Here is a 23,620-nt window from a genome sequence, read left to right as displayed (position 1 = left end):
CCTTAAAGATGCAGAGACCTATGAACACTTGTTTCACAAATGTGAGTACTCCAAAATTATATGGAGTGGCCTCCAACATAAACGTGGCTTGTACACTAACCCTAATTCATGGAAGGAGTTTCTGAATTGGGCATCATCTAATTGGAAGCAAAAATTGAAAAGAAGTGTGGTCATGATATGGAAGCTATCTTTGGCAAGTTCTGTTTACCATGTGTGGAGAGAGAGGAACAACATAATTTTCAGTGACAAATCCTCACCTCCTCTATATACTTTGCACATAGTAGTGAATGCAATTAGAATGAAGTTATTCTTTGTCAAAATGTGTGAGTGCCCCTTTGCTGAAGAAATTGCAACTGAATGGAGCCTCCCATCATCTTTCTTTGATATAACCCATACGAATCTCTTTTTTACATTTCCAAACAACAACCACAACCTCCCTGTACCACCTCCTCCACCCTCACAGCCACCCCCATAGCTGCCCCCACAGTACTTAGTGCTGTAATGCTTCTAAGTTGTTGATCTTTCATGCCCATGTCTTTGGTTGGGTTAATATGTGCCTGAGTGGATATATTTACTGTTGGGTTTAATCTTTATTTTGTATGGATTTATTTTCATATCTGTTGGGCCACTTTGTGGACTTCACTTCTCTCTTTTTTAGCCCAACCTCATTGAGCCGAGGGTATACCCCTCATTATCCCTGTAATTTTTTTCTTTTTTATGCAAATCCTTAATTATCGAAAAAAATAATAATTTTTATGAGAGATATGGTTATGGCATTTACCTATTTGTCTAGGTGGTTATGGAATGGAAAGCAACAAGAACCTAAAATCTCCAATGGTCTTATTTAAACTCTTCATCAGATTGGGGTTTGTGGGAGTCATATGCAATAAAATTCCATTTGGTTAATGCTGGTAGTATGGTATCCTCATCTAGGAGTGTTAAACGAAAATGGTGAAGCCGGGAAGAACACAAATTTGATAGGGAATATAGGGATATGATTGTGGCATTTACCTATATATATGTATTGCTACTTAAGTGTGACAAGTTGATACAATATCTTTAATGGATTTTTTTCAAACTTTATTTTATTAGGCATCATTAGACAAACAATTTATGCTTTCATATTTTTAGCGATCAGTCAAATTTTTTTTTTTTTTTTTTTTAATGATAATATCTTAAGCAATTTATTCCAAATGAGCCAATGAGTACAATTTTAAGCTCATTAACTGGATGCATAAGCATCTTAGGCTCTTAGACCTCTTTGAGTTCATATATGATTTATTTGTGGTAACTACATTAGAAAAAGTTATATCTTGATATGATAGAGCTTTGAAATTCCTTTCTATTATTTAGGTGGTATCAAACTCGTATTTAATATTGTCTTCTCTCTCAGTGATGGTCTGAAAAATAGAATATTAAAGAAATTTTTGTATATTACAACTGATATTTGATTTTCTACTTATGCATCCAAGGATCTAATGCTTAACATGATCTCTTAACTCATAAATTGGAAATTTAAAGAAGTTTTTGGACTTGTAAGGATATTCTTATTGTTTGTAAAAATTGTCGTGCAAATAAATTAGGACGTAATGGTGCTAATAAAATTTCCATGGTCATGAAGCAGAAGGTTTTGAGCTTCCAAATGCTGCTAAATTTGCAAGCAACCAGGGTTTTGGAGATTAAGGTGAACAATGGACCTGCTAAGTGAAGGAATAACGCATCATTGCAACCATCTTTCTATATAAGTTCTTTCTTTTTTCCATTTTTTCTCCCCACAATCTTTTTCTTCATTTTCCTAGGTTTTGGAAGGTTGCCATTTTATTGGTGTTAATTGATTATAATGTTGTAAGCCAATTCTTTATATGGTTTTGCAAGTTTGTAATGGCATTTCCGTTAGAGTTTTTACAATTTCAAATGAAATATATTGTACTTAATTATATTTAGAATCAAGAACGTTGTAACGACCCAGTCATTTGCCTTCCTTTCCTTTTTCCTGAAATTTTATGAATGAATTTTTTTCGTTTAATTTTCCTTTCTGAGCTTTGTTTCGTGTCGCTTAGTGTCATCTCGAGTGCTCGGAATTGGTTTCTAAGACTCTTTCATGTGAATTGACAACTTCCTTTGAGGACCGAGTCATTTTCGCATTTTTCGTTTTTGGACACTATGCGCTATTTCGTCTTTTTCCTATTCTGTCATTTTCCCTATTTCGTCTTATCTCCGTTTGTCAGTTTTTGGCACAACCTCACTTTTCGTGCTTGGAGTTAGTTTTTGACTTCACGTGTCTTCATCTTGAGTGATTTCCTCGAAATACGTATCTTTACTTTTGCAAGAAAGTACCTTATTGATATAGGAGCAACAAATCACATGTGTTATACTTTATCCTTATTTTCCTCTTATAAATCCTGTCCAACTCCATCTTTCGTTCAACGTCCTGATGGGTCAAATGCACTTATCACTTCATCTTTCATCCACTATTAAACTTGAGAATGTTTTCTTTATCCCCTCGTTAAAGTTTAACCTTTTATCAATGAGCCAACTTGCAAAAACTAACAATTGTTTAGTGACTTTTTCTTTTGAAAAATGTTTTTTTCAGGACTCATCAACGAAGAGGACGATTGGATAGGGTAACATTCATGAGGGATTATGCTATTTTCAAGCTGTTTCAGCAATGACAGTCATTAAACCTCCTTCCATTGATCTATGGCTTTAGCGGCTGGACACTTATCTTATCGTTCTTTGCAAAATTTAATTAAGGATGTTTCTTTTATTTCTTATTCACAGAATAAAGTTTGTGAAATTTGCCCAAAACCAAAACAAGGGCATTTACCATTTCCTTCTAGTTATATCACTACTAGTATACCTTTTACTTTAATTCATTGCAACATATGGGGTCCTTTTTCTCAACCATCTTTGAATGGTTCTCGCTATTTTTTAACCATTGTTGATGATTTTAGTAGATGCACATGGATTTATCGTATGAATGTTAAGTCTGAAACAAAAAAATATTTTACAATCTTATTTTGAAATAGTTTAGACTCAATTCCATTCTCGCATCTATTCTCTTTATTCAGGCAATGGTGCTAAAATTTTGTTACATGTACAATAAGTTCGGTCAGACAATGGTACCTAATTTCATTCCAATGATATGCAAAAAAAAAAAATTTAGACCAAAGCGTCATTCATCAACAAAGTTGTGTTGCCACTCTACAGTAAAATGGTGTGGTAAAGCACAAGCATTGTCACCTTTTTGAGGTTGCTCGTGCTCTCCATTTTCAAGCACACTTACCTTTAAAATTTTAGGGTGAGTATGTTCTTACAGAACATATCTTATAAATAAAATGCCAACTCCTCTTTTATCTGGAAAATCTCCACATGAAATTTTATTCAATTCAAAACCAAATTATTCTCATTTGCATGTTTTTGGTATTTTATGTTTTGATCACAATCATAATATTAAGCATAAATTTGACCAACATGCCAAACCTGGTATTTTTATTGGTTACCCTTATGCTCAAAAGGGTTATCAAATTTTTGACATTGCGACTAAAACTATTTTTACTTCTTGTAATGTCGTGTTTTATGAAAGAATTTTTCCTTTTCGTAATATATCTGAATCGGTTTCATCACCTTCTAATGTCACTCCTTTGCCTTTGAATGATAACCCCAGTTTTAATTTTCCAATTGGTGAGACTGATTCTTTTTATTCTCCCGTTGTACCACTTATGGGTGATACAACTATAGTTGAACAAAATAATCCATCAATTGTTGATCAAAGTTTTTCTGGTGATTCTGAGCCACCTACTGTGGAACCCAATCCCATCCTTTCTTCTGCAAGTACAACACCAGTTGCTCAACCTAGTCGCATTCGGTGACCACCACCTTACCTAGTTGATTATCATTGCTCTGTTGCCACTCATGAATGTATACTCTCTCAATCCGATTCCAAGTTGGCAGGTACACCCTATTCCCTTCATCAATATATCTCTAGTTCTAATTTTTCAGTTGCACATAGAGGTTCCTTTCTACAATTTGTTCAACAGATGAGCCTAGAACTTTCTCCCAAGCTGTGAAGTCACCACAACGGCAGCAGGCTGTGGAAAAAGAAATAGAAACTCTTGAGAAAAATTATACATGGACTCTCACATCTCTTCCACCCAACAAGAAACCCATTGGTTGTAAATGGGTGTACAAAATCAAGTACCGATTAGATGGTGCAATAGAACGTTATAAATGTCGTCTAGTAGCAAAGGGTTTTACCCAAATCGAAGGCGTGGATTATCATGATACTTTTGCTTTTGCACCTGTTGCAAAATTGGTCACAGTGCATGCTTTGTTTTCCATTGCCTTCGTCAAGAAATGGCCACTTCATCAGCTTGATGTTAATAACGCCTTTTTACAAGGCAATCTTGAAGAAGAGGTCTATATGGCGCTTCCACGTAGGATTACCCGACAAGGGGATACGAGGATTTGTAAACTGAACAAATCCATTTATGGGTTAAAACAGGCATTACACCAATGGTTTTCCAAATTTTCATCTGCTCTTCTTGAAGCTGGTTTTTCTCAATCAAAGTCTGATTATTCTTTGTTTACAAATTGCCGAGGTAACTCTTCAACCTTTGTTTTGGTTTATGTTGACGATATCATCATTACTGGAACTGATGATTTGGCTATTAAGCACATCAAACAATTACTTGAAGCCAAGTTTTTTATTAAAGACTTAGGCAACCTAAAATATTTCCTTGGCATTGAGGTTGCTCGTTCTCAGAAGGGTATTTTCCTTTCACAAAGAAAATATACTATAGATATTCTCAAGGATACCGGTTTAATTGGAGTGTGTGTCTCAGATTTTCCCATGGAACAACACTTACGGTTATCACCTGATAATGGGACATTACTTCTTGATCCCACTCCATATCGTCGATTTGTGGGACATCTTATGTAATACCCCTGATTTAACAAGGATAATTCTGAAATTTATTTAATTATTTAACTTGTGTTTTATTGATTTTAGTTGTGAATTTGTTGATTAAGTGTGACTTTATTTGTTTTTATTTATTTCGTGGTGGTTTGTTAACAAGGATAATTCTGAAATTTATTTAATTATTTAACTTGTGTTTTATTGATTTTAGTTGTGAATTTGTTGATTAAGTGTGAATTTATTTGTTTTTATTTATTTCGTGGTGGTTTGTGAATTACTTAATTAGTTTTTATTTATTTAGTGGTGGTTTATGAATTAATTAATTAGTTATTAAATTGTATTTTATTTTCTGTTTTACGTTAACTTGGAATTTTATTGTTTCTTTAATTGAATTAATAATTAAATGTTTTAATTAATGACTAGGTATAAAGGTGTGGTTAGGGTTTTAGTTCTGTTTAGGTTTAATGTAATGAGCCGACAGGGTTTATAAACTAGGTTGTGTTTATGGGCCGAGTTGCAGACTTTGGATATAATTAGACTTAGGTTTTTGGTTGCCTATAAATATGTAAGATAAGTCTGCTTAGGGTTTTAAGAAAAGTAAAACCTATACCCGTTGTGGAGACAGAAGAAACAGAGAGGAGAAAAACCAACGGGGCGCCGGGAAAACTTAGAAGAAAGACGTTGAGATTTCTGAACCGAGTCTCACAGGCAAGTTTTATAACTAGCTCTACCTCTTTGACCTGTGTTCTTTGCATCCTTAACACAATCTCAGGATGAAATAAGGATTAAAATAAATCTGGTTCGCATGCTTGCATTGTTGAATAAGCATATGTTTATGAACTGTTAAAGTGTTCGTTTTACAGTGTGTTCGTTTTACTGTTTTGTTTTACTTAATTCATGATTTTAATGGTTTCAATTGAAGGATTAAGAGTCTTATTAGTTCTAAAACATATTGGGAAATCTTAAAATTAATTCGGATCGCAAGGCTAAATACTTGAAACAGTATATGTTCTTGTACGGGTTTTAATCCGTTTTTAAATTGTTTTTGCTTGATTCTTGTTCCATATGATTTGGTTAATAAGTTATGAATTTAATTAACTTTGGAACACCCTAAGACTTAGTTATAATCAGTAATAAACTTAGTTGGAGGAATACAGATGCGGGACACCGCCGGAACTGGAGAAGACGACGCACAGGGGAAGGAGCCTGCTCTATTTCAAGTAGAACAGGCTCAATTAAAAAGTGGAGCAGGCTCTACTTTGTAGTAGAGCCAGCTCTACTTGGTAGTGGAGGCGGCTCCACTTTGTGTGGAGCCGGCCCCCTCAACAGGTTTCAGTTTTTCGCCTTTTCGGTGATGGTTTTGGCTACGGGTTTCAGAATTTGATGTTTTCAAATGCTATTAGGAGCTATGCAGGGATGTTTCAGTAGCATCTAAGTCCTATTAGAAATTCTGAATGTGTGATGATACATAATAAATTACAAAGAAATCGGTAGATTTAAGCCGTTATAGTTTCAGGTGAACTTGTGGACTGTTCTTGGAGGCAGGGGGTTTTAAGTGCATAACCCTATGAGTTGCAATTTATCTGGGAATGGTAATATTGTTAAATCATCTTTCTGTAATTTAAGTTAAGTTTATTAGATTACAGAATGATTATGTATATTCATAAGTGATAGTAAGACACTTTTAAGGAAGTTTACATGGTTGAAATTTTGTAGATGATTCAAGTTGATTAATTTTAAATTAGCAACTGAATTAGGAGTTTGATATGTAAATCATATATCAGTGGTATGGGATTAAGCCCATTAACTAACATAAATTCAGTTAATACTTAATATGAAACTAGTTGATGTTACCAAGAATCTGTTTATGTCAACTTGTGGGATGTTGTGGAGTAATTACAAGTAAGCATGTATATACTATGGTTATTATTATTATGCTTATTGTGAGTTACAGGATGATTATATTTCTTCTCTGCACTTAAAAATTTGTCAGAGAATCAGGTACTGGATGTATTGAACAAGCATGCTAATTAAACATTCTTGTTATGCTTATGATTGGATATGTTGATATTGATATGTTATGCTATCATATATATATTATCAATACTGGATGGATGGTTTGTATGCACCGGTATGGGACGGTGTCATACTAGGGGGATTAGCTCAAAAATGCTAAGTCCTACCTACTCTGGATTAAGGGACGGATTAACTACAAAAGTTAAGTCCTACCTCTATTTTGTGTCAGATCAATAAATAATTGAGTGGCACTTTGGTTTGGAATGGAATTTAAATATATTTTTATGATGCCACGATATGAGCCTGAGTCTCAGAGTCGTTGGTTAGGGAGCGTATATGCATTGGGATGCATAGCTGGCTATGATGGTTGGATGTGTACCCTGCTAGGATTAGGTAGTCATGCCCACCTTTGGGTGCGTTTTCGCATGGTGCCGACTAGTCAGGTTGAGACGGGCCTGTAGTCCAGTGAGAGTCCTGTAGTGTGATTATATATATATTTATCTACGGACTATTAGCTATTGTTGGATTGGTTAGGATGTACATGCGTATCGGGTCTCTGCTTGGGTAGTAGTAGTATAGAACTTGCATGTGGGCCTGACCCACTCATCATTTTTCAGGTATCGAACATTTCCAGTCTAGAGCTTGTTCGTGCTGAGCAGAGACGGTCTTCCATTCTACCGACGACGTAGGACTTCTTTCCAGATATTAGATTTGGATTTTATCTTTAGATATTACTTTCATTCAGTTTGGGATTTTTATTAGGGGTCTACTAGAGATGGATTCCCGAGTTGTTAAACTGATGGAGTTTTGGATTATCAGATTCTAAGTATTTAATTATAAAGGATTTTACTTTTAGTTTCTTCCAGCTTAAACTTTATTTCTGTGTTCATATTACATATTAATTGTCTGATATCCCTCGGGCTCGGGCCGGACCTGATCAACCCGTGTCTCGGATCCGAGGGGTGTCACAGTTGGTATCAGAGCACTCCAGGTTCAAGTGTCTCTAGGTTGTTTCGTATTAAGTCTTCCGCGTAGCGTTTCCTCTTGATTAAAGCTTAAGTTTAGGATTCGTCATATTCCTTTACGGTTCATTTAGAGGTCACTGATGTCAAGTTTATTCTGTAATTGCAGAATGTTTGGCACTAGGAGAAGGGTGAGGGCCGCGATGAAAACAAAGAAGGGCCCAAGGCCGAGGAAGGTTACTCCGGTAATTCCCCTACGAAGGCCGATCAAGAAGGCGAAATTGGAGACGAAGGAGTTGATTCCAATAGGTGTTGCTTCGGAGTATAAGTCAAGGAAAGTTTCTTGCGTGCGGGATTGGCCACCATACTGTGGACCTAACGCAACTTCGGTGGTGCTCGAAGCTGAGCCAAACGGAGAGGAAGACCCCGAAGAAGATAAGGATGGAGGAGATACCGGAGCATCCGAGATGGAGGGCACCGGAGTTCAAGGATGACTGCTCTTTTACGAGTACTTTTAATTACTCGTAGTGGATGAGGTATTAGTAAGAATGTAGTACGGATTTAATCACGTACATTAGGATTATGTTAAAGATCACCTTACGGTTATTTGTTTGACAGTTTTGGTTTGGAAAAGTTCTTAATAAAGTGAACTCACGGTTTTTGGTTATTTATTTTTGTGATGCATGCGTGTGATGTGTACATAAATGGTTTTATTAAACTATACTGGAATGTGTACATTGCGATCAAGAAGGAAAGTCACAGTAGAAGTGATTTGTATCTGAGTAAACATACAAAGCTTTGCTTAGAGGTTTGTGGTGTTAAAACGGAACGATTACCAAGGAGTTTATAAAAGAACTTGTAAATCTATATAGTAGGGTTGGTTTAGAAGGAGGAATTCCCAGGATAGAATAAAAAAATCTAAAAGGGAAGATTGCGGAGTATTTTTGTCTTCTTAGTGTGTTCTGCTCTACGGAGTATTTTGGTTACTTTAAGTGTTTTGCATTACGGAGTATTCAAACCAGGGATTTAGGATGGTGACATATGTATGTAATAAACCTCAATTTCTACATTTTTGGCAATACAGCCATTTTACATGGGAATAATAGGCCTGTGACACCAGATATTGGCAGACTTAGATTTCTAGCCAGTCTTTTGGTCTTGGACATGCACACTTATGATGTGATACATGGATAGATTGGTTATTTTATTACCATGCCCAAGTTAACTGTTAGGGTAGGTCTATTGTATTCACCATGCCTGGTTAGGATATGTATGTCATCGTGATGCCACGTTCTAGTGGAGGCATTAGCACTTACTTGTTCCATGTGAAGGAGGAAACGGAGGAGCAAGTTACTGTGTCATTGGATCGCATACCAATTATACAGGACTTTCCGGATATGTTTTTTTAGAGATTCCGGGGTTGCCACCTAGTCGCGAGATCAATTTGGTTATTGATTTAGCACCAGGCACTACGCCTATTGGTAGGGCACCATACAGAATGGCACCAGTGGAGATGAGGGAGCTGAGGGATCAGATTCAGCAGTTACACAGCCAGGGCTTTATTCGTAGGAGTACTTCACCCTGGGGAGCACTGGTTTTGTTTGTGAAGAAGAAGGATGGTTCGCTTCGTCTGTGTATAGATTACAGGGAGTTGAACAAGGTTACGATTCGTACCCAGTATCCGTTACCCAGGATTGAGGACTAGTTTGATCAGTTAAGGGGAGCCACATACTTCTCCAAGATTGATCTGCAATCTGGGTATCATCAGCTGAGGGTTAGGGAGCAGGATGTTCCTAAGACAGCATTTCTCATGAGATATGGTTCTTATGAGTTTCGAGTTATGCCATTTGGGACGACTAATGCACCTGCAGTGTTCATGGATTTAATGAATAGAGTCTTCCGGGCTTATTTGGATCAGTTTGTTATTGTCTTTATTGATGACATCTTGATCTATTCTCGGTCGGAGGACGATCAGGCTAGACATCTTTACATAGTCTTGCAGACGCTTCGTGAGCTCCAGTTATATGCCAAGTTCGAGAAGTGTGAATTTTGGCAGCGGGAGGTGAAATTTCTGGGTCACGTGGTGTCAGAAAAGGGGATAGCAGTGGATCCGGCCAAGGTTTCAGCGGTGGTTGAGTGGGGACAGCCTACATCACCTACTAAGATTCAGAGTTTTCTCGGTCTGGCAGGATATTACAGGAGATTCATCCAGGGGTTCTCCAAGATAGCAGGACCACTCACTCATCTCACCAAGAAGGGTGTACAGTTCGTGTGGGATGAGCACTGTCAGCGAGCTTTTAATGAGCTGAAAAGGAAGTTGACTTCTGCATCGGTTCTGGCTACTCCGCAGAGCAGGATAGAGTATCTTGTTTACACGGATGCTTCGTTGTAGGGTCTTGGATGTGTATTGATGCAGGAGGAGTGACCGATTTCTTTTGGATCTCGGAAACTTAAGCCTCATGAGCTTAATTATCCAACACATGATTTGGAGTTGGCAGCAGTGGTCTTTGCCTTACGTATTTGGAGGCATTATCTGTTGGGTGAGTCCTTCAGATTATTTAGTGATCACAAGAGTCTGCAGTACTTGTTCACTTAGCAGGAGCTGAATATAAGACAGCGCAGGTGGTTGGAGTTTGTAAAAGACTATCATTTTTCTATACAATACCATCCAGGGAAAGCGAATAGGGTGGCGGATGCGCTCAGTCACCGACCTATTGGTAGTCTTTCTACTTTATCCACCACTGAGTGAAATGCTTTGAAGAATGTGGATGAGTTGTCAGACGCTTTTATGGATTGCATGGTGGTTACACCTTCCATCATTTGCAAGGTTTATAAGCACAACTCACTGATCAGTAGTGTATCGACAATGTTGCAGAGATAGCTTCTGGGGAGGTTCCATTTTATCCTGTTGAGGCTGATGGAGGTTTAAGGTACAAGGGACGGTTAGTGGTACCTTCTGCTGATAATCTGAGGAAGGATGTGATGACTGAGACTCATCACTCTGAGTTCTCTGTTCATCCAGGAGGCGATAAGATGTATCAAGATATGAAGTGGCAGTTTTGGTGGGCAGGTATGAAGAGGGACATTGCTCTTTTTGTTTCTCAGTGTAGTACTTGTCAGATGGTTAAGATTGATCATCAGAGGCCGCCAGGAGCTCTACAGCCACAACCGATACTCGAGTGGAAATGGGAGAGCATTTCTACGGATTTTATGGAAGGGTTGCCAAATTCTTTCAAGGGGCATAATTCCATATGGGTCATTGTGGATAGGTTGACCAAGTCAGCTCATTTTTTGTTTATTTGCACTGACTACACTTCGGAGCAGTTGGCGAGGCTTTACATTTCAAAGATTGTGAAGCTACATGGCATTCCATTGTTTATTATATCGGACAGGGATTCGAGCTTTGTATCTGGATTTTGGAATAATTTTTAGCAGGCTTTAGGTACGGAGTTACACCTTAATATTGCTTATCATCCTCAGACTGACGGACAGATTGAAAGGGTGAATCAAATTATGGAAGATATGTTTCAGTCGTGTGTTCTGGATTTCAAGGGCCACTGGGAAGAATATTTGCCACTTGTGAAGTTTGCTTATAATAATAGTTTCCAGAAGATTGTTGGGATGGCACCTTTTGAGGCGTTATATGGTCGACCGTGTCGATCACCTGTTTGTTGGATGGAGGTTGGGAAAGAATCAATTCTTAGGTCCTGAGTTCATCAAGGATACCTCTGAAAAGATTGCTCTTATTCGAGATCGCATGCGTACTGCCCAAAGTAGGCAGAAGAGCTATGCTGATCGTCGCACTCGTGCTTTAGAGTTTCGGGTTGGAGATTAGGTTCTACTCAAAGTATCATCTATGAAAGGTGTTATACGCTTTGGGGAGAAAGAAAAGTTGTTACTGCGATTTGTCGGTCCATTCATGGTTACGGATCGACTTGGAGCTGTATTTTATAGGTTGGCATTGCCGGATAATTTGGATCGCATACATAACATATTTCATGTTTTCATGTTGCGGAACTTTCTGCAAGATGAGAATCGGTATCAGCATATCGATGTTGGGGAGATTGAGTTGCAGCTGGATGCAACTTATTTGGAGCCACTGTGTCGTATTGTAGCTCGTCGGGATCAAATCCTTTGTAATAAGGTTGTTTCTGTGGAGTCATCATAATGAGACTGAGTCTACTTTGGAACGGGAGGATGTCATTCGCTCGCAGTTTCTTAAATTACGGGAAGAAGGTAAGAGCGAATTCCGAGGATGGAATTCCTGTTGTTAGGGGGGAAGAATGTAATACCCCTGATTTAACAAGGATAATTCTGAAATTTATTTAATTATTTAACTTGTGTTTTATTGATTTTAGTTGTGAATTTGTTGATTAAGTGTAACTTTATTTGTTTTTATTTATTTCGTGGTGGTTTGTTAACAAGGATAATTCTGAAATTTATTTAATTATTTAACTTGTGTTTTATTGATTTTAGTTGTGAATTTGTTGATTAAGTGTGAATTTATTTGTTTTTATTTATTTCGTGGTGGCTTGTGAATTAATTAATTAGTTTTTATTTATTTAGTGGTGGTTTATGAATTAATTAATTAGTTATTAAATTGTATTTTATTTTCTGTTTTACGTTAACTTGGAATTTTATTGTTTCTTTAATTGAATTAATAATTAAATGTTTTAATTAATGACTAGGTATAAAGGTGTGGTTAGGGTTTTAGTTCTGTTTAGGTTTAATGTAATGAGCCGACAGGGTTTATAAACTAGGTTGTGTTTATAGGCCGAGTTGCAGACTTTGGATATAATTAGACTTAGGTTTTTGGTTGCCTATAAATATGTAAGATAAGTCTGCTTAGGGTTTTAAGAAAAGTAAAACCTATACCCGTTGTGGAGACAGAAGAAACAGAGAGGAGAAAAACCAATGGGGCGCCGGGAAAACTTAGAAGAAAGACGTTGAGATTTCTGAACCGAGTCTCACAGGCAAGTTTTATAACTAGCTCTACCTCTTTGACCTGTGTTCTTTGCATCCTTAACACAATCTCAGGATGAAATAAGGATTAAAATAAATCTGGTTCGCATGCTTGCATTGTTGAATAAGCATATGTTTATGAACTGTTAAAGTGTTCGTTTTACAGTGTGTTCGTTTTACTGTTTTGTTTTACTTAATTCATGATTTTAATGGTTTCAATTGAAGGAATAAGAGTCTTATTAGTTCTAAAACATATTGAGAAATCTTAAAATTAATTCGGATCGCAAGGCTAAATACTTGAAACAGTATATGTTCTTGTATGGGTTTTAATCCGTTTTTAAACTGTTTTTGCTTGATTCTTGTTCCATATGATTTGGTTAATAAGTTATGAATTTAATTAACTTTGGAACACCCTAAGACTTAGTTATAATCAGTAATAAACTTAGTTGGAGGAATACAGATGCGGGACACCGCCGGAACTGGAGAAGACGACGCACAGGGGAAGGAGCCTGCTCTATTTCAAGTAGAGCAGGCTCAATTAAAAAGTGGAGCAGGCTCTACTTTGTAGTAGAGCCAGCTCTACTTGGTAGTGGAGGCGGCTCCACTTTGTGTGGAGCCGCCCCCTCAACAGGTTTCAGTTTTTCGCCTTTTCGGTGATGGTTTTGGCTACGGGTTTCAGAATTTGATGTTTTCAGATGCTATTAGGAGCTATGCAGGGATGTTTTAGTAGCATCTAAGTCCTATTAGAAATTCTGAAGGTGTGATGATACATAATAAATTACAAAGAAATCGGTAGATTTAAGCCGTTATAGTTTCAGGTGAACTTGTGGACTGTTCTTGGAGGCAGGGGGTTTTAAGTGCATAAACCTATGAGTTGCAATTTATCTGGGAATGGTAATATTGTTAAATCATCTTTCTGTAATTTAAGTTAAGTTTATTAGATTACAGAATGATTATGTATATTCATAAGTGACAGTAAGACACTTTTAAGGAAGTTTACATGGTTGAAATTTTGTAGATGATTCAAGTTGATTAATTTTAAATTAGCAACTGAATTAGGAGTTTGATATGTAAATCATATATCAGTGGTATGGGATTAAGCCCATTAACTAACATAAATTCAGTTAATACTTAATATGAAACTAGTTGATGTTACCAAGAATCTGTTTATGTCAACTTGTGGGATGTTGTGGAGTAATTACAAGTAAGCATGTATATACTATGGTTATTATTATTATGCTTATTGTGAGTTACAGGATGATTATATTTCTTCTCTGCACTTAAAAATTTGTCAGAGAATCAGGTACTGGATGTATTGAACAAGCATGCTAATTAAACATTCTTGTTATGCTTATGATTGGATATGTTGATATTGATATGTTATGCTATCATATATATATTATCAATACTGGATGGATGGTTTGTATGCACCGGTATGGGACGGTGTCATACTAGGGGGATTAGCTCAAAAATGCTAAGTCCTACCTACTCTGGATTAAGGGACGGATTAACTACAAAAGTTAAGTCCTACCTCTATTTTGTGTCAGATCAATAAATAATTGAGTGGCACTTTGGTTTGGAATGGAATTTAAATATATTTTTATGATGCCACGATATGAGCCTGAGTCTCAGAGTCGTTGGTTAGGGAGCGTATATGCATTGGGATGCATAGCTGGCTATGATGGTTGGATGTGTACCCTGCTAGGATTAGGTAGTCATGCCCACCTTTGGGTGCGTTTTCGCATGGTGCCGACTAGTCAGGTTGAGACGGGCCTGTAGTCCAGTGAGAGTCCTGTAGTGTGATTATATATATATTTATCTACGGACTATTAGCTATTGTTGGATTGGTTAGGATGTACATGCGTATCGGGTCTCTGCTTGGGTAGTAGTAGTATAGAACTTGCATGTGGGCCTGACCCACTCATCATTTTTCAGGTATCGAACATTTCCAGTCTAGAGCTTGTTCGTGCTGAGCAGAGACGGTCTTCCATTCTACCGACGACGTAGGACTTCTTTCCAGATATTAGATTTGGATTTTATCTTTAGATATTACTTTCATTCAGTTTGGGATTTTTATTAGGGGTCCACTAGAGATGGATTCCCGAGTTGTTAAACTGATGGAGTTTTGGATTATCAGATTCTAAGTATTTAATTATAAAGGATTTTACTTTTAGTTTCTTCCAGCTTAAACTTTATTTATTAAATTCATTTTGTCATCTGTGTTCATATTACATATTAATTGTCTGATATCCCTCGGGCTCGGGCCGGACCTGATCAACCCGTGTCTCGGATCCGAGGGGTATCACATCTTATATACCTTACTATTACAAGACCTGATATTAATTATTCAATGCATGTTTTAAGCCAATTTATGCATTCTCCTCGTAGTGCTTATATGGATGCAGCGCATCGTGTGGTTCGCTATTTAAAGGGTTCTATTCGTAAATGAATTCTTTTGTCATCGTCTAGCTGTCTTCATTTGCGAGGTTATTGTGATTCAGATTAGGCAGGTTGTCCTGTCACTCGACGATCGACCACTGGGTATTGCACTTTTCTTGGTTCCAACCTCATTTCTTGGAAAACCAAAAAACAAGCTACAATTTCTTGCTCTTCTACTGAGGCCGAATATCATGCCTTGGCAACTTTAACATGTGAACTTTAGTGGTTGAAATACTTGTTAGGCGATCTTGGTATTTCTCATTCTTTTCCTATCACTTTATTTTGTGACAATCAAGTTGCACTGCATATTGCCAACAATCCTATTTTTCATGAACGCACAAAGCATATTGAACTTGATTGCCACTTTGTTCAAGAAAAGATCCCGTCCAAGCTACTTGTTCCTAGATACATCTCCTCACTGGTCAACTTGCGAATATCTTCACCAAACCGTTGGGGAAAGATCCGTTTCATGGTTTGATAGGTAAGTTGGACGTTATTTCCATACACGCTCCAGTGGAGTGTTAACGTATTACCATATATGTATTATATTTGACTTTTTTTGTAGGATTTATTTTAGGCATAATTATTTCCTTAATTGTTGAGATCTTGTTGATCAAGAATTCTTGTTGAACAAGAATAAGTGTAAATTAATTCTGATGGATTCTTTCCATATTGTAATATTTTTGTCTATAAAAAATTCAATGAATATTGATTTACTCCTCAATTGTGAAAGAAATCACAAAAATTATACTGTGTTCTTTCACACTTTCGTTTCTCTCTCATTTCTGTCTCCTCCATCTATGTGAGTTCACATAGTAATAAGATCGTACGACTCCACAATGACATTGAGAAAGACATCAAGAGATGATATTCGGATGAAAATATACACACATAATTTTTAATGTGTATAGTGTATACACGAATCTATAAATGTATATATGTATACACACACATGAATGAACAGATTTCAATTGCAATATGAAAAAGTGACTAAACTGAACTCTCGAACTAGAAAAATAATTTAATGACTTCAAAAGAATTAATCGAGGTCCAAGGAGCCATATGAGATCAAAATATCATGTTAAGTTTGAGTTATCTCTCAACTATTCCACAGTCATCTCCAGAAAAATAAAAATAAAAACTTGGTCTTCCTCAAAAGTCACAACCAAGTCAAGCACAAGTGGTATCAAAATGTTACAAGGGGAGACTTGTCCCACATCAAATCCGGATGGGAAGTGATATGGGTATAAATGGGTAGGTATGCAACACTACCTAACAGTTCGAGTTTTTGGGTAAATGGGCAAGCGCCCACCGTTTACAGTTGGTATCAGAGTCAGACCAATCCTTGCGTCTGGGTGAGCCACCCCAGGTAAGCAGGGTGGCGCGACCGCAACGAGGGCGTCGCGAGTTTGGGTGAGGGAGAATGTTACAAGGGGGGACTTGTCCTACATCGGATCTGGATGGGAAGTGATATGGGTATAAATGGGTGGGTATGCAGCACTACCCAACAGTTCGAGCTTTTGGGTAAATGGGCAAGCGTCCACCCGTTACACAAAGCATACCCATGAGTGGCTTCATGGAATCTTAATTTCATTTTTTTATTTTTTATTTTTAGCATTCCTACTAAATTAGTTTACATTTCTAACATATTTTTTTTACTAATTTTAAATATAGAAATGGATTTATTAAAACGATGTGAAAACATATTGCGTTTTGTGTGTGTGTGTGTGTGTGTGTGTGTGTGTGTGTGTGAATTCTTTGTTATTAGAGTGAAGAACGGGGAGAAAAATACACGTCCTAATCTGTATTTTCGCAATTTACTAAATCCTTTGGGAAATATGTGATTTGTAAATTAAATTCTCCATAAATATATATGTAGTATATATTGTTCAAATGGGTGTGGCACCGACACTTGCTTAGTTGCTATCAAGGAGATTACTTGGAAGGAAAAATGGACCTCAGAGTGTCGATACAAGTGAATAGATGTAACAAGAGTCATTTTTTCCACATCAGATTCGAATGGAAAAATGATTAGGTATTAATGGGTGGGTATAAAATACTACCCAACAGCTTGAGATTTTGGGTAAATAGACAAGCGTCACCCATTATAATTGGTATCAGAGTGTAACTCAGTTCTTGATCCGGTGTCACATCAAGCGTCTGGCCGGAGGGCGTCCGGATCTTCACCCCGGGTAGGCAGAGTGATTTGACCACAACGAGGGTGTTGCCTGGGTTCAGGTGGGGAAAAATGTAACAAGGGTCATTTGTCCTCCATCGTATCCGGATAGAAAAGTGATTGGGTATAAATTGGTGGGTATGCAGTACTATCCAACAACTTGAAATTTTGGATAAATGGATAAGCACCCACCCGTTACAATAAGCCAGGAATTGCATCAACAACCCACGAAGAGCTAGCTAACCCTCCTCGTGTGTCAATCTCATTGATCATTTATATATATATATATATATAACTTAAACGCTTCACCTTCAATTTTGAGAGCCAAGAAAGTAGTGGTAAATATTTTTAAAGGAGGGTTTTTTTTCTCCTTTCTTTTTTGGATTTATAATAGAGAACAATGTGAACTCAAAGAGTTTTAAAATGTATGTGAGTTTATGATGAGGATAAATGAGCTAACCACTTGTATCTATAGATTTTTTACTTGAGGAGGAGTAATTTCATTATTTTACGCAATTGAGAAATTAAAAAAATTGAGGAAAATTGATTAAATATTAAAATAAATGATGTTTTACAAACCATACATTGAGTGTTGAAACTTTCATTTTTCTTTTCTTAAATATTGGCCCAGTGTTATGTTGAGGTTCAAGTTTCCAATGGAATAATAATACATGGGTGTATGACTTACAATCCATTATGTGTGACTTCTCAATATTATATCAGTCATGTTTCTTTTTTGTGTTTTTTTTTTTAGTGTTTAATAGAGTATTTAAAATTGTTGCTCAAGCTCATGTTTATTAAAGATAAAGTGCATAGAAATAAATTAGATCAACCGAGTTTAAGTTATTCATGGAGATTTTGTCTCATATTGCAGTCCTATGTCCTAGCTTATCTTTCCACCATATCCTTTCTCAAACCCGATTCTTTATATAAACAAAACCTTATTTGTGTGAAACATTGATTTACATAAACTATATATATATATATATATACAATTAGATGAAATATGCTTGAATATATTAGATTGAATCCAACCACCAACTGAAGGCAGCATTTGGTATCTATGTGTTAAGTTTATGATGTGGAAATATAAGACACAAAATAAGAAGATGATATAGAGAAAGAAAAGATTAAGAACACAATATATACGGCACCAAGGATTATATTCATGGATTAAGAGCCGTTGAGGCTACATTCTTCTTGTTACTTTCTAAGTTTACATTGTATTGATACACAATATATAGAAAAATAAAGTTTGACAAAAAGAATAAATCAAAGAGGAAAGAAGGGAAACAATATGAATAAATCAAGGAAGAAAGAAAGGAAACGAAATTTGGCAAAATATTTGGCAAAATACACATGACAATTCAGGTAAGTAACTTTAACAATTAAAAAAAATGAAAGAAAATAAAAAGAGAAACAATATACGCGTCCATAGATTTATCTTTCCCAGGCTGTCAAGTTCTAGGGTAAGTTCTTCTCTTCTGATAGTTATCAAATCTCTCCCCTTCGTTTCATCTCTTCAAACAATATTTTTTACCATCTTAACTTGAAGAGAAAAAGAACTTTTAATCACCGGAAAAAAAAAGGGTGAGAAAAAACTTTTGATTTTTAAAGTATAGTTACAACTTTATATCATATATCATATTCATATATATTTATATATATTGTATCATATGTGTAATTTTTTTTTTTGGAAAGTAAATATGTGTATTTATTTGTTTGATTATATTGTTCTTCACAGTCTTTAAAAAAATTTTAAAGAGATGTTAGAGAGAAAAATAGAATCAGAAAAAGAAAGAAAAGAGAGAGAAGAGATGAGAGAGAGAGAAAGAAGTGGCTTTGCTGGACAGCCACGTAATTTATGTCAAAGTACTCGGTCAAATACTTCGGCTGAAATATTATTTTCTATATAATATATATTTCAATACTATGCTGTCAATATATCATATTCCATATAATATATATTTCAATACTATGCTGTCAATATTTTGATTGTTAGTACACTGACAGTTGAGGCTTCTTTGTTCTCATTATTTCATTTAATACGAAGAAATTAATAACATTAGTGATGTATGAAACTAGAACATTCTGTTTTTCTTAACTGCAAATGTGACCATTATTTAATAGCCTAAGAACCAACCAACTTGCCTCTTTTTGCTTCCTTCTGTGTTTTATATACACTTTTTCTTTAGTGACTTTTTAGTTTTTCCACAAAAGCATTCTTCTCTTTAGTGGTATTGTAATTTTATTAGATCTTTTGGACCTATTATCTCATTGATAATAAGGTCTTCTCATTAGATGACCTTAAATCACGTAAAGGAGGCGTGAAAGCAGTAAAATTAAGTCACTAATAGTAAAAATAGAAACGAGAGTGTACCAGAACGTGAGAGCTACATCACCAAGTTACTAGCCCTAGCCCTATGACACGAGTGATCGGTTCACTAAATTTGATTCGTCCAGAAACTAAAAATCCATTCTACCACCTAACTGCACTACGCCGGCGATTCTGTATCTTACCCACTTTGCTTCTCAACTAATACAATTCGGGGATTCCTCTTTTGCTTGACACACATGCCCTGCCCTAACTGTCCAAGGTCCCCCTACCCCATGTGGCTTTGGCTCACAAAGTTACAAACCTTTTGTTTTGCTTGCTTGCCTCAGTGTGATAGCACCCTTACCAAACTATGGAAACAAATTGGAAGCTCTCTCTCACACACGTACACAACATGGTTGGTGGTTCAAAAAGAGAAAAAAATAAAAAATAAATAATAAACTGTGGAGATTAATAAGCTCTCTCGTAAGGTATTAGCACAATTACAGAGACTTCTCCTGTTGATGCAAAATTACAATTATCCTCCCTTGTATATGTATATTTATAATAAATTCCCATCTACTTAAATGTCAACAAATTCAAATGACAGAATGTGCTTTCCATCTTTACACCATCCAACGGAAATGCTGGACAAAGATAGATTAGTGCAATCTTTGAATCAACATCAAATATATGTTTAATGACATGCATTGGGATATACATTTTTTTTTCTTTCTTTTTCACATACCTCAAGAAAGATGAGTATCATTAGGGGCACAATTTGTGTTGGAGTCATATTCATGTCCCCTGAACCCAAAATAATATTCTGTTACATAGCTCAACCTGAACACCATTTTAATAATGGTGTCAAGACCTTCATCACAAACATGACTGATGAAGGTTGTTCATACTGACCGTAGAGTAAGGCTGTGAAGACAGTATGCTTCCGCTGAACCAAATACTTGACGATATTTTGTATGAAACCCTAATTCCTTGCAGACGTTCGATAAAATGCCACAATCATGAACCCATAAAAAAAACCCCAGTATCGAGTAAAAACCTTGGAGCTAATGGAGCTCGCCAAAAGTCCACTGTGAATGATCTGAGATTATACACTCACTGTCTCACTCAAATCACTCACCAAAACTCACTACTTGAACTGAAAACACCTCACAAACACAAAATAAAGATACAGAAGATGATATATAATTTACACTCAACCTATAAAAGACTGTAGGAACTGAGGTGATGAAGATGGAACCTCAATCCTTGCTTGTTAGCAGCTTCATTATGTTGGATTACACTTCCTTGAATAAAGTTCTCAGTAAGATGCAGCAAGGTTGTATTAGACTTGAAATTCGAAGCGCTTTGCTGGATGTACAGCAGCAGTGAATGGTTTGACACAGAAAAACTTGCTGCAGAGTGAATACAGGCGTGATGAGAACTTCCGCAAACTTGCTGCAGAGTACGGAAAGTTTGCTCAAACCATTTCTGTGATCAGATGGAGTTATGAGTGATAACTGGATTGCCATACACCTGAGCTCTAGTTGGTTGCTGTCAGCAGCTTCTACAGCTAGCTGAGAGGTTGCAGCTACTACTAATACTCAAGAATTTCACAAGCAAAGTCATTCTTGGGTTCTGATAAGCTAGATAATCTGGATCTCAGAAATTTTTTGCTCTCAAAGGCTCAGGTAGCTGTGGAATGCGCTCACTCTATTCTGCTGCTGCAAGGCCTTCTAAAATAGGAAGAAGATGATGCATCTGTTGGAGAAAAAAGGACCTAGCTGTCTCAGAGAATTGCCTGCAATTTTCTGACCATTTGCATCTCTGAAGAGACCTTTTTTACCCTTGCTTTTTTTAAAAGCAATTTAGACTTGGCACAAAAGATCTCGTAACTCAAATTGTGCTGTGCATCAGCAAGGGACACAAGACATTCTCTGAGAATACTAGACTCAAGAATTTAGGATACCTATTCAGCACATGACTGGTCACCTGCATTCAGAGGTAAAAGACAGAAATGCCCTTCGAGGGCTGTTAGTGCATAGCTGCCAATGTACATCGGAAAAACGAGCACAAGTGAATAATATTGTCATAGGGACATATGAAAGCTTAATTATGCAGAATCACTTTGCTGGACAAAACAAAACATGAATGAACTAATGTAGTGCAGTGAGCCTATAAGAGATGAGATATGGATGACCTGGAGTAATGCATTTTATATGAAGGACCAGAAAAAGCATAGTGTGACTAATGCTTTGACATTAAAAGGGCAAACCACACATAGGGCATAGACCAATACTGACTTGTTTATTAAACAGGTAATTGACAGGACATGTAACTAGTTTAATAATAAGTCATGTAATTTACAATACAATATGACCTGCTTAATAAACTATTTAATCCGTTTAAATTAAATGGGTCATGTAACTTGTTTTTAAGTATAAAAGGCAACTATATATGGAAAATAATAACATAATGGATGATTTACTCAATGAAAATGAAGACAATTAGGACAATACAATTGTCACAAAAAAAAAAATGAAGAAGAAGAAGAAGAAGAAAGAGAGTACAATATTCATATAGGGTTTATATTGAATATCAAAAATGCCCATTGTAATTGGGTTAAACATGTTTAATTGATCAAGCTAAATTGAAAAGTTAATTAAAGAGTCAAATCGGGTTAAACATGTTGAGCGCCGAATATGATATGATCAATTAAATGAGTTAAAAGATTGACACGATGATGACATAAACACAACTAAATTCAACACAAACCCACTAACTTCATATGGGTGGATTTGGAAGGAGAAGGAAGGCAAACCAAGCTCTTAGCATTTTCATGTTCTTATGAAAGTGGATAGAAAGGAAAAGAAATATTAGTATTTATTAATAATTATCGATTTCGTGTATTTTTTATTTTTTTATAGCAAGTTAATTTCAAAAGCCCTTATCACTTTCATAATATAGAACAATTTCTACTTCATTTTCTCTCGACTACTTTTTTCAATCTCAAAAATAAAATAAATAAATAAAATATGAATTATGGCGGCCATCTTTGCTGCCAAGAGATACAACCATTCCAAATCCAAGGCACCAATTCGATGCTCCCAAACACAGCATAAAGGTATTTTCAGTAATTTTATACAAGGCGAGACTATATCACAAAAAATTGAACAGTGCTAAACGTCTCGAAAATAATTTTGAGATTATATCATGAATCTACATGGCAGGGATGTGTCCATCAACGTGGCAAAGATGGGGCGTTTATCATTCAGGGCATATATTTTTTTTGAAAGGTTGTTTTCAGGACATGTATATTTTTTTTTTGAAGGTTATTTCAGGACATATATTCTAGCCAAAATACTCCACCGCCGGCCATGAAGCCCTTTGCCGGAGTCTCTTACATTTGTCGACAATGATCACTCCCTCTCTCCTTCGCCCATAATGATCTCTCTCCCTCTTGTTTGATCAAGTTCAAAACCTTAGACTCACATTATGTAAACCCTAGCTATAGTATGTGAACCCTACCTCTACCCTTGTATCCTCTATATTTGATCTCACCGTTTAATAATAATTTCAGGACATATATTCTTGCCAAAATACTCCACCGCCAGCCATGAAGCTCTTCGACGGAGTCTCTTACATTTGTCGACAATGCTCACTCCCTCTCTCCTTTGCCCACAATGATCTCTCTCCCTCTTGTTTGATCTAGTTCAAAACTCTGAGTCACATTATGTAAACCCTACCTCTCTACACTTGAAACCATTAATACTCTGCAATTGTATCCTCTATATTTGATCTCACCGTTTCAAGTAATAGGCTAGATTTATTGA

Source organism: Cornus florida, unplaced genomic scaffold (assembly GCF_030987335.1).
Source record: "Cornus florida cultivar Cherokee Brave unplaced genomic scaffold, ASM3098733v1 CherokeeBrave_3.0.0_Hap2_Chr03, whole genome shotgun sequence".
Lineage (NCBI taxonomy): Eukaryota > Viridiplantae > Streptophyta > Magnoliopsida > Cornales > Cornaceae > Cornus > Cornus florida.
This window is presented reverse-complemented; position numbering follows the sequence as displayed.